The following is a 12,089-nucleotide window of genomic DNA, read 5'->3' as shown; positions in this document are numbered from 1 at the left end:
CGATTTATAAAATCTTGTCTAAAGATCATTTAATCAAAACACTCGACTATTGTTAGTGGAGCTGTGCCCGAGTCTAAATCCTCAACCTTCGATCTATGTCCAAAAATTAATCCGACTCCGTACTCTCACACGGAATACTCAGTACGTCGTCCTCTAATTATTTCTTACTCGACTCGGCCAAATATCTCATGTCCGAACCGAACTCAAAACCTCGTATCGACAGCAATTTTAAAATATCACGATTCGGTTTCTCCGACTAAAAATCCGAAGCCGATCGGAAGTCTGAGAGAAACATTTATTTCTAAAATAGTGCGCGAGAAATTATTTCCGAGCGAATTCAAATCAAACTCTCGGCCGAATTAATCGTTCAATTGTCCGTTCGTCCGAACTCTATTTCGCTCTATTTTTCCGTAGCGACGAATTCCACAGGAGCATTTTTACTCTGGAAATAATTCAGCGCAGCACGATTTAGCGTTTTGGGCCAAGTCCATTCCGGCCCAATAGGCCCACTAAGAAAAACCCTAACCCTACCATATGCCTATAAATAGGAGCCCTCTCCCTTGCCCTTAGCAATTTTGCACTCCCACCCCTGGAAAAACCACAGCCGCCACAACCATTTTCCTCTTCTCTTTCAGCCGACGCACGCTCCCTGCGTCTCCCTCCACTCGCCCCCTCGATGCAGCGAGCCAGCAGGAGCTCTTCCTCCCATGGCGCGACGCTTCAGCTCCAGGGCCGTCCATGGCTCCTCTCCTTGAGCGCCTTCCCTTCTGCTCCAGCCACTGCTCCTCAACGCCGCACCCAGTTGAGCTCTGCAAGCCCGGTCTGCAGGTCCCCTCTGCTCGGACGCCGAGCTCCCTACGCCGGGTCCCCTCTCCAGCGGCACCCATCCCCCAGCAGCGCCATGGCCGAGCTCCCTGTTTTCCCCGCTCCCTGCCCAAAAAAAAAATCCAGCGAGGTCCCATCTCCAGACCAGCGCGCCCGCCATCCATCCCTGTGCACGGTGCCCGTCCTCCCCTCTATTCCAGCCATGGTGCGGCACACCCTCTGATCTAAGCTCGAGCAGGTGAGGCCGCCGTCGCCCATGGCCGATGCCCTGCTTTCCGGTCAGCAGCCAGCAACGCGCAGCACAACACCATGCCTGCTGTCCCAGCCACCCCGTCGAGTTCCCCTTTGCAACTTCCATGGCGCACAGCAGCCCACCCTCCAAAACACCAAGCAGCGGCAGCAACCTCCATGGCGCCCCTGCTTCCATCCCATAGCTGAGCGCCCTTGCTGTTCTCTTCAATGCCCCTTGGTTGTTCGACGGAATACCCGTGAGAAATAATGTGTTGTGCGCAGCCCCGTCCGTGATGCCGTCGACCCTCGGTGAGAACCCCGTTGTCCTCGCTGTTTTTCCGGCGTTTATGATGTTCAAGGAACTGTCGTCAACAATGTTTTGTGTTATCGCAGCTAGTGGTCGACGCCGCGCTTCGCGCTTGGCTCATTCGACGAAACGCCAAGCCTTGTGGACAGCCCATGTGACTAGCCTCGATTCGTCCAGGTTGTTCACTTGGTATTTTGTGGATTAATCTGTTTAAGCTTGGTCGATGTTGTGCATGTGTGTATATGTGTAAGAAAATGTATTGGTATGGATTGAAGTTCGTGACGAAAGAAAAAGAAGTAGAAAAGAACTCGGATGTTTTTATATTTCGATAGGAATTTATGCGATGTGTTGTTTGATGTGTGCAATTTGTAGTTTGTATAAGTATATTTTGGTCGATGTGGTGTACATTGGTGTTGGAATGTGTGTGGGTATAAAAATGGTTTGGTTATATGCCGTAGCAAGGTTGCCTTCACGGTTAGGTAAGAAAACATGTTGTGTTGTCTAACGTGGTGAGTAAATTGGAAATACATGGGATGCGAGGATTTAATTAGTGCACGTAGGTGAGTGTGTGCTGAGATGCGTGGTAGTAGTGATGGCGTTAAATTAAACGGAAATGTCTCGAGTGCACGCCGCCCCATGGTTGTATGCGAGACAGGAAAATATAAGGTGTGCTCGATAGGAATGTTCGGTCGTTGTAGGTGGAATTTGTCTTTACTTGATTTAGAGAGGTGGTGACATGCCGAAGTAGTCATCGCTTACTCCATGTTTATAAGTCGAGTCAAAATGCGGGGTACTAGTGGTACGCTAGGCAGGCAATGTTCCAAATAAAGGAATCAGTTGATGTGGTAGTTGTCGTGCGTAAATTGTTGTTAATAAGTAGTTAAAGTACGAGCTATGTGAGAATCATGCTAGAAACTAGTGTGCGGCGTGTAACTGTGTTTGTGTGATAAATAATAGGTCAGTCGGTATTGTTGGTGCCATTAGCAAATGGGGATGATTCTTGTTGTGCGATAAAATTTGAAAGGCAAAGAACATGGGTAGTGTGTCGATCAAGTTAACCGATAGGTTCCGTGAACACGCTTGTGATGCTTTTATGTGCAGGATAAGATCAATGCCTTGTCGTCGTAGTCTTTGGAAATTTTCTGAAATATGCTAGTGCTCCACTGATGGGTTGTATGTACTTGTGATGTATTGCAATAGCCATGTGTCGTGCAAGTATCCACAAATGGTGAAAGGTGGTGTATGTTGATAATTGGGAAATAGTCAGTCATTAGCCAACTCATGTTAAGTAGGAGTCGATGGCGTAAGTGATTGTGATATAAATAGGTGTGGTGTCTCGGACTGCGATAGTATTAGGCAAGCCGACGTGTATGTCGTATGGCGGGCTATGCCATTCCTTTGATTAATCAACTCGTTAGATGACTTTAGTTAAGCTCGTAGTCACGATGAATTGTTTGTTGTGGTCAAAATGTGTATGGTTATGGTCACGGATTAAAAGTAGTAGTGTTCATGTGATGTCTAAGTTGAAATGCAAATTATTGGGTGAAAAGTGCTTCAATGTTGATTATCGTGGAGAACGCGTGGTTAATTGAGTATGGTAAATCTAGAGCACGAAATGACTTGGATAAAATTTATGAGTCAACCTGATGGTCCTAATTTGACTAATTTAACTCTAATCAACGGTGAAGTGTTAGAATAATTTAAGTCTCTAGAACGCGACAATTCTTGAATTGTATAGGAGCTGAAATTTATTAATCGCTGTTTTGGACTGCACGCACTGTTTTAGTTGTGCTGTATGTTTGATGAACTAAATGGTGTTTTCTGTAGATATGTGCTATAGAAAAGTGGTAGATAACTTTATTATCTTGCTGGTGTTAAAATTTGACAGTCATAGGTCTGACAGTTTAGGAGTTATGCTGTTTACAAATTCAGTAACTGAATCTGTCCAAATTCTGTACAGATTTCAGAAACTGCATTGTTTGCCTAATTTAGTGTTGCAATCTGTTTATGGTCGTTATAAGAAAGTTGTAGATGCTTTTCTGATCTTGCTTGTGCTAAAATTTCATAACTAAAGGCCTGACGGTTTAAGAGTTATGAATTTTACAACTTGGTTGCTGTGTTCTGTCCACCGTCAGAACAGATTTTGAAAACTGCGTTCTTTGATTCAGTTAAACACAGAATCACTTCTGGGTGATTATAAAAGTTATGTAGTGCAATTGTCAAGCTTTCTAAAAAGTCTTGGATCACTATTTTTGGTGGTCTGAAGATTAAGTTACATGTGTTTGAAGTGTGAAGACTGAATCTGTCCAGTTTTGGACAGCACAGCCTTCATAGTGTATTTTACCCTTGATACATGTTAAACCAGCCAGGGATGTTTATAAATAATTTGTAGAACATTTAATTAGCTTTCCAGAAAGTCTAGGATCACTTTGTTTGGATGTCTGAATCTTCAGTTATGAATTTTTAAAGTCACAAGTCTGAATCTGTCCAAATCTGGACAGCGCTGTTGTGTTAACATCCTTTGACCTTGCTAAGTGTTTAATCATGTTGTGATGACAATACCAAAGTTGTAGAGAACTTTCTAAACTTTCCAGAAAGTATTAGTTTGCTATTTTTGGATTAATATTTGAAAAGTTATGATTAAAACAAGTAGCTGCTGTGCTGCTGTCCTAAAAATCTGCATGTGCTCAAATGAATATTTAGTTCACCATTTTGGCTAAAAATGCTTAGTTAGCACTTAACGAATATAGACTTGTGATGGCTAAACTTAGGTTAACATGTGCTTCATGATTAATGTGCTTGCTTGCTGTAGTTGATTGTGATAGAGGAGTCAATCGACATTGATGCGTCGGTCCTCTATTAAACTTGTGTTTGTGATGCTTTTGTGTGATCAATAGAACTAATGCAAAGTCGTAGCAATTAAATAAATGCGTGTACCTGTGATGTTGTTATTGTGTTGCGTAAATAAACAAACATGTTGTCGTCTTTTTAATGGTGTTAATGCTGAACGTCGATAATGTGTAGATAACTAAAGCGAACATGTGGTTGTTACGGTGTCTTCCATTTTATTGTTTAGTTCGCCACTGTGTCCTTGTATGTCTTGTGCTACTTTCATTATATTCATACATATGCATCTTGCACCTCATATAGGACCGAGAGATGATGATCGAGCAGTGATGTGGTGCCACCCACAAGATGCAGTTGGTGGACGACCTGAAGAATGATGGACATGACCAGTAGATGCTCGCCAAGCGAGTACCTCCCCCAGCAAACACTGCCTAAGTGTTAAATTAAAGGCAAGCCTCGGTTTTATGCATAACCTGTTATTTATGCTATTTTACTTCACTTAATGATTGTAGGATTGATTGTGCACTTAAGTGTAGGAGTTGACTGAAACCCTAGTTGCATGATCTCAGGAATCCTATTGAGATGAATACTAGTATGCTAGGTCGAGTAGTTGCTTTATTTAAATAGGATCTCGGTAGAAGACGAGTGATTTTTCTAGCACTCGCGCGAGATCAGGAAATTGATTGTACCCACTTTCACATTGTCATGATACTAGTTGGTGGGCAACCATCCATGGGGATTGGTTGTCTACGAGATGAAATTGGAATAAGGATTAAGGTGTGGTACCGTGTGTCAAGCGTTTGAACGTACTAAACACATACCGAGAAATATGGTAAATCGGTAAGCCTAGTACCTGAGTGAACCTGCCCGCAGACTTTACCCCTCACGCGACCTGAGACGAGGTCTCCCATTCCGGTTATGGTGGGTACAAGTGCGGCCACTGCACGACGGCCAATCGGGGTCAGTGGGGCATTGTACGCCAAGGCGGTGAGCCCTGATCTGTTGCCAGGGAATCGATGGGGACGGTTGATGTGTGTGGGGACGGAGTGCCCCTGCATGTCGTGTGTTTAGGTTTACCTTGCAAGGTTTAAAAACTCGATTCGAATCGTCTGCTTCTCGCAGCTAATGAGACTGCTTGATCCATGCTGCTACATTGAGTAATAAGTGGAAATGAGCTGACTGGCAAAAGATGTTGATTGATAAAATGTTTGATACCATGTATGACTAGCTAGGTACACATCTAGTTTAAAAGGATCATACTAAAACTTGAAAAGCTAAAACTTGATTTTAGACTCAGCTAGTGCTTTTGGCAAACCAAACCCCTCAGCCAAACAGCTGCATGTCTAGAGGTAGAGGAGTAGACTCCTCACACCGGGTAAGTCTAGCTGAGTATTAGTATACTCAGCCTTGCTTGTGGCATAATTTTTGCAGGTACTTCTTAGGTTGATTGGTTGATGGTGTGACTTGGCCTTTATCCCTGCCACCGGGATAGATGGTCGAGAGGGTTACTGCTTCCGCAGGAGAGGACCAGGAGGAGTAGCGTGGCCAGGCTTCGCCATGTTACTCGGTTTTCTCCGTTAGTTATTTCCGCTGCATTAAAATTTATGGTTATTATTTCTGAAACTTCGATAATGTAATCACTGATTATACTTATTAAATTTGTGGTATTATGTTTTATTGTATTTCTCTGTGCCTCACCTTCGAGTGAGCTAGTGGTATTTGATCCTGGTAAGTGGCTTTATCGGACTAGATCCGAGGGACTGACGGATTATTCCTGTTTAAGTGTGTTGCTGCCCATAAGGGTGCGACTTGGGCACTTAAGCTGGAATAATTCGGGCGGTTCCGCCACATGTTCATTATGATAAAAGTTACAATGATGTTGTTTCACATGTCATGATTGCTTCAAGTTCTTCTATTATGCATGATAGAAGTTTGGCTAGGAAAAATGTCACTCATCATATGCCTAGGAGGAATGTACATGTACCTAGGAAAACAAGTAATGAACTTTCTACAATTTATCATGCTTGCAATGATTCCTTTGCTATTTGTAGAAAGGACAAGAAAGTGGTTGCTAGAAAATTAGGGGCAAAATGCAAGGGAGATAAAACTTGCATTTGGGTCCCTAAGGCTATTGTTACTAACCTTGTAGGACCCAACAAGAGTTGGGTACCTAAGACCCAAGCCTAATTTGCCTTGCAAGTTTATGCATCCGGGGGATCAAGCTGGATTATCGACAGCGGATGCACAAACCACATGACGGGGGAGAAGAAGATGTTCACCTCCTACGTCAAGAACAAAGATTCCCAAGATTCAATCATATTCGGTGATGGGAACCAAGGCAAGGTTAAAGGACTAGGAAAAATAGGAATTTCATCCGAGCATTCCATTTCTAATGTGTTTTTAGTAGAATCACTCGGATATAACTTATTGTCCGTTAGTCAATTATGTAATATGGGATATAATTGCTTATTCACAAATGTAGATGTGTCTGTCTTTAGGAGTGATGGTTTATTAGCTTTTAAGGGTGTATTAGACGGCAAACTCTATTTAGTTGATTTTGCAAAAGAGGAGGCCGGTCTAGATGCATGCTTAATTGCTAAGACTAGCATGGGCTGGCTGTGGCATCGCCGTCTAGCACATGTGGGGATGAAGAACCTTCACAAACTTCTAAAGGGAGAACATGCGATAGGTCTAACAAATGTAACCTTCGAAAAAGATAGACCTTGTGCAGCTTGTCAAGCAGGTAAACAGGTGGGAAGCTCTCATCATTCCAAAAATGTGATGACCACATCAAGACCCTTGGAGTTACTTCATATGGACCTCTTCGGACCCATCGCCTATCTAAGCATAGGAGGAAGTAAGTATGGTCTTGTTATAGTTGATGATTTTTCCCGCTTCACTTGGGTATTATTTTTGTAGGATAAATCTGAAACCCAAGGGACCCTCAAGCGCTTCCTAAGGAGAGCTCAAAATGAGTTTGAACTCAAGGTGAAGAAGATAAGGAGCGACAACGGGTCCGAGTTCAAGAACCTTCAAGTGGAGGAGTACCTTGAGGAGGAAGGAATCAAGCACGAGTTCTCCGCTCCCTACACACCACAACAAAATGGTGTAGTAGAGAGGAAGAATAGGACACTCATAGACATGGCAAGGACGATGCTTGGAGAATTCAAGACGCCCGAGCGGTTTTGGTCGGAAGCTGTGAACACGGCTTGCCACGCCATAAACCGGGTCTACCTTCATCGCCTCCTCAAGAAGACGTCGTACGAACTCCTAACCGGTAACAAACCCAATGTGTCATACTTTCGTGTATTTGGGAGCAAATGTTATATTCTTGTGAAGAAAGGTAGAAATTCTAAGTTTGCTCCCAAAGTTGTAGAAGGTTTTTGTTAGGTTATGACTCAAATACAAAGGCGTATAGGGTCTTCAACAAATCATCGGGTTTGGTTGAAGTCTCTAGTGGCGTTGTATTTGATGAGACTAATGGCTCTCCAAGAGAGCAAGTTGTTGATCTTGATGATGTAGATGAAGAAGACGTTCCAACGGCCACAATATGTACCATGGCGATTGACGATGTGCGACCACAGGAATAAAAGGAGCAAGATTAACCTTCTTCCTCAACAATGGTGCACCCCCAACTCAAGATGATGAACAGGTTCCTCAAGAAGAGGCGTGTGATCAAGGGGGAGCATAGGATGTCCAAGTTGAAGAGGAAGAAGCACCACAGGCCCCTCCAACTCAAGTTCGAGCGATGATTCAAAGGAACCATCCCGTCGACCAGATTTTGGGTGACATTAGCAAGGGAGTAACTACTCGCTCTAGATTAGTTAATTTTTGTGAGCATTACTCTTTTGTGTCTTCTATTGAGCCTTTCAGGGTAGAAGAGGCCTTGCTAGATCTGGACTGGGTGTTGGCCATGCAGGAAGAGCTCAACAACTTCAAGCGAAATGAAGTTTGGACACTGGTGCCTCGTCCTAAGCAAAACGTTGTGGGAACCAAGTGGGTGTTCCGCAACAAATAAGACGAGCACGGGGTGGTGACAAGGAACAAGGCACGACTTGTGGCAAAAGGTTATGCCCAAGTCGCAGGTTTGGACTTTGAGGAGACTTTTGCTCCTGTGGCTAGGCTAGAGTCCATTCACATTTTGTTAGCCTATGCCGCTCACCATTCTTTCAGGTTGTTCCAAATGGATGTGAAGAGCGCTTTCCTCAACGGGCCAATCAAGGAGGAGGTGTACGTGGAGCAACCCCCTGGCTTTGAGGATGAACGGTACCCCGACCACGTGTGTAAGCTCTCTAAGGCGCTCTATGGACTTAAGCAAGCCCCAAGAGCATGGTATGAATGCCTTAGAGACTTTTTAATTGTTAATGCTTTCAAGGTTGGGAAAGTCGATCCAACTTTATTCACTAAGACTTGTGATGGTGACTTATTTGTGTGCCAAATTTATGTCGATGACATAATATTTGGTTCTACTAACCAAAAGTCTTGTGAAGAGTTTAGCAGGGTGATGACGCAAAAATTCGAGATGTCGATGATGGGCGAGTTGAACTACTTCCTTGGGTTCCAAGTGAAACAACTCAAGGACGACACCTTCATCTCCCAAACGAAGTACACGCAAGACTTGCTAAGGCGGTTTGGGATGAAGGACGCCAAGCCCGCAAAGACTCCAATGGGAACTGACGGATACGTCGACCTCAACAAAGGAGGTAAGTCCGTTGATCAAAAAGCATACCGGTCTATGATAGGGTCTTTACTTTATTTATGTGCTAGTAGACCGGATATTATGCTTAGCGTATGCATGTGTGCTAGATTTCAATCCGATCCAAGGGAGTGTCACTTAGTGGCCGTGAAGCGAATTCTTAGATATTTAGTCGCTACGCCTTGCTTCGGGATCTGGTATCCAAAGGGGTCTACCTTTGACTTGATTGGATATTCAAACTCCGACTATGCTGGATGTAAGGTCGATAGGAAGAGTACATCGGGGACGTGCCAATTCTTAGGAAGGTCCCTGGTGTCGTGGAGCTCTAAGAAACAAACTTCTGTTGCCCTATCCACCGCTGAGGCCGAGTATGTTGCCGCAGGACAGTGTTGCGCGCAACTACTTTGGATGAGGCAAACCCTCCGGGACTTTGGCTACAATCTGAGCAAAGTCCCACTCCTATGTGATAATGAGAGTGCTATCCGCATGGTGGACAATCCTGTTGAACACAGCCGCACAAAGCACATAGACATCCAGCATCACTTTTTGAGAGACCACCGGGAAAAGGGAGATATCGAAGTATTTTATGTTAGCACCGAGAACCAGCTAGCCGATATCTTTACCAAGCCTCTAGATGAGAAGACCTTTTGCAGGCTGCGTAGTGAGTTAAATGTCTTAGACTCGCAGAACCTGGATTGATTTATAACATACATGTGTTTTATGCCTTGATCATGTTCCTTATGCATTTTGTTGTTTATTTATGGTGCTCAAGTTGTACAAACACTCCCCGGACCTCACAAGTCCATTTGCAAGTGATGCACATATTTAGGGGGAGATGTGCTACAACTTGACCCTTTGAGACTAACTGTGTGCTTGAGTTTGCTTGATTTAGTCTCAAAGGTGGATTGAAAGGGAATGTTGGACTTGGACCATGAAAGACTTCCACTGCACTCCGATGAAAAAGTAACTAACTCCAAGTTCATCTTCATACTCTAATTGCCATTTTACTCTTAGTTGAAGATTTTGGTGAGGCAATGGGGTTAAGAGGCCAAAAATGATCCCGTTTTGGTGCTTGATGCCAAAGGGGGAGAAATTAAGGGCCAAAGCAACAAATGGATCAGCTACCACTTGAGAATTCTGAAAATAGTAGAGTTAAGACTTTTTGATTTGTCAAAATTCTTATTGTCTCTTTTTGACAAAAGTTGGTCTCTTGTGGGGAGAATGTTTGATTATGGGAAATAGGGGGAGTTTTTGAATCAGTGATAAATTTCTCTTGGGATATCTTTCTCTATGACTCAACAAGTGAATTTGACTTAGAGATAGGAAATTGAGTTTTATTTGCAAAAACAAACCAAGTGGTGGCAAAGAATGATCCAAATATGCCAAATTTGAATCAAAACAAATTTGTGTTCTTATTTGCATTGATGTTGCACTTCTTTTAGTTGCTTTTTGTTGTCTTGGCATAAATCACCAAAAAGGGGGAGATTGAAAGGGAAATGTGCCCTTGGGCCATTTCTATAAGATTTTGGTGATTAAGTGCCCAACACACATTAAGGGAATGAGTATATGCCAAAGGGTGGACAAAGTGCAAATCAATACAAAGGTATGATTCTAGACTTAATACATTGGTTTTTGTGTACTAACATATTTGTCTAAATGCTAGAATCAGAGAAAAGACAATTGGAAAAGACTTGGCTCGAGCAGCCAAGACTCTCCTCGGTCTGGGTGCACCGGACTGTCCGGTGGTGCCAGGCTGGCTCTAGTGAAAAGGCCGCTCTCAGGAATTCGTCGGCGGCGTAGGGCTAAAATTCACCGGACTGTCTGGTGTGCACCGGACTGTCCGGTGAGCCAACGGTCAGCCGAGCCAATGGTCGGCCACGCAATCCGCGCGTGACGCGTGGCCGGGCCAACGGTCTGAAGGGGGCACCGGACAGTGTCCGGTGCGCCAACGGCTCCAAATCGCCAACGGTCGGCTGCGCCAAAATAGGAAAGAAATCTGCACCGGACAGTGTCCGGTGGTGCACCGGACTGTCCGGTACGCCAGGCGACAGAAGGCAAAAATTGCCTTCCTGGAATGCTCTCAACGGCTCCTAGCTGCCTTGGGGCTATAAAAGGGACCCCTAGGCGCATGGAGGAGTACACCAAGCATCCCTTGAGCATTCCTAAGCACCAAGACCTCATTTTCGTGCATTCGATTCTTTGTGATAGTAACTAGAGCTCCATTTGAGTAGAGAACTCTTTGAGTTGTGTTGTGAGCTCAAGTTGTGACTTCTGTGCGTATTGTTGCTCTGATTTTGTGTCTTGTGTGTGTTGCTCATCCCATCCTTACTTCCGTGATTCTTTGTGTTAATCAAATTGTAAGGGCGAGAGGCTCCAAGTTGTGGAGGTTCCTCGCAAGCGGGATATAGTGAAACAAAGCAAAACACCGTGGTATTCAAGTGGGTCTTAGGACCGCTTGAGAGGGGTTGAGTGCAACCCTCGTCCGTTGGGACGCCACAACGTGGAGTAGGCAAGTGTTGGACTTGGCCGAACCACGGGATAAACCACTGTGCCTCTCTGTGTTGATCTCCTTGTGGTTATTGTGTTTTGCAAGAACTCCTCTCTAGCCACTTGGCTTTATTGTGCTAACTCCTAATCAAGTTTTGTGGCATTAAGTTTCAAGTTTTTACAGGATCACCTATTCACCCCCCCTCTAGGTGCTCTCACTTTGTTCTTCAATGATTCTTGTCTTCTTGATCAATCATGAACTCCAATTTCAACAATACAAAAATATGAACAAGCTTCACATGTAAGTTCAATTGATATGCATCACATCATATCTACTTTCGTCATTCTTCATGTACGCTTGAAATTTGATCAATACCAATGATAGTGATTTTTCTAAGTTTTTGTCCATACAAGGAAACCATTATTAGGACCATCTTATATCTATTATATCTCAACTCTTTTGTCATTAGACCTTTCCTTAGCATTTCTTCGCTTGTGCATGCTTGACTTAGGGCATGTTTGGTTCGCTGCCTAACTTGCCACACTTTGCCTAACTTTTGTGCCTAAGGTTAGTTCCTCAATTCGAACGACTAACCTTAGGCAAAGTGTGGCATAGTTAGCCACAAACCAAAGAGGCCCTTAGTCTTTAGATTTCATCGATACCAAAGAGCTATCAGTCTCGTTTTAGTCAAGCAA

General features: G+C 43.9%; 1 long non-coding RNA gene across 1 annotated transcript; it reads left to right on the top strand.

Annotated features, from left to right (window-relative positions):
- Positions 1-1,106: 1,106 nt before the first annotated feature.
- Positions 1,107-1,768, top strand: LOC103638454 (uncharacterized). Its single transcript, XR_002265038.1, has 2 exons — positions 1,107-1,365; positions 1,450-1,768. It is a non-coding gene; the product is annotated as an uncharacterized lncRNA (long non-coding RNA).
- Positions 1,769-12,089: the final 10,321 nt, after the last annotated feature.

Source organism: Zea mays, chromosome 9 (genome assembly GCF_902167145.1).
Source record: "Zea mays cultivar B73 chromosome 9, Zm-B73-REFERENCE-NAM-5.0, whole genome shotgun sequence".
Lineage (NCBI taxonomy): Eukaryota > Viridiplantae > Streptophyta > Magnoliopsida > Poales > Poaceae > Zea > Zea mays.
The sequence above is the reverse complement of the archived record's forward strand: the minus strand, read 5'-3'. Positions and strand labels throughout refer to the sequence as shown.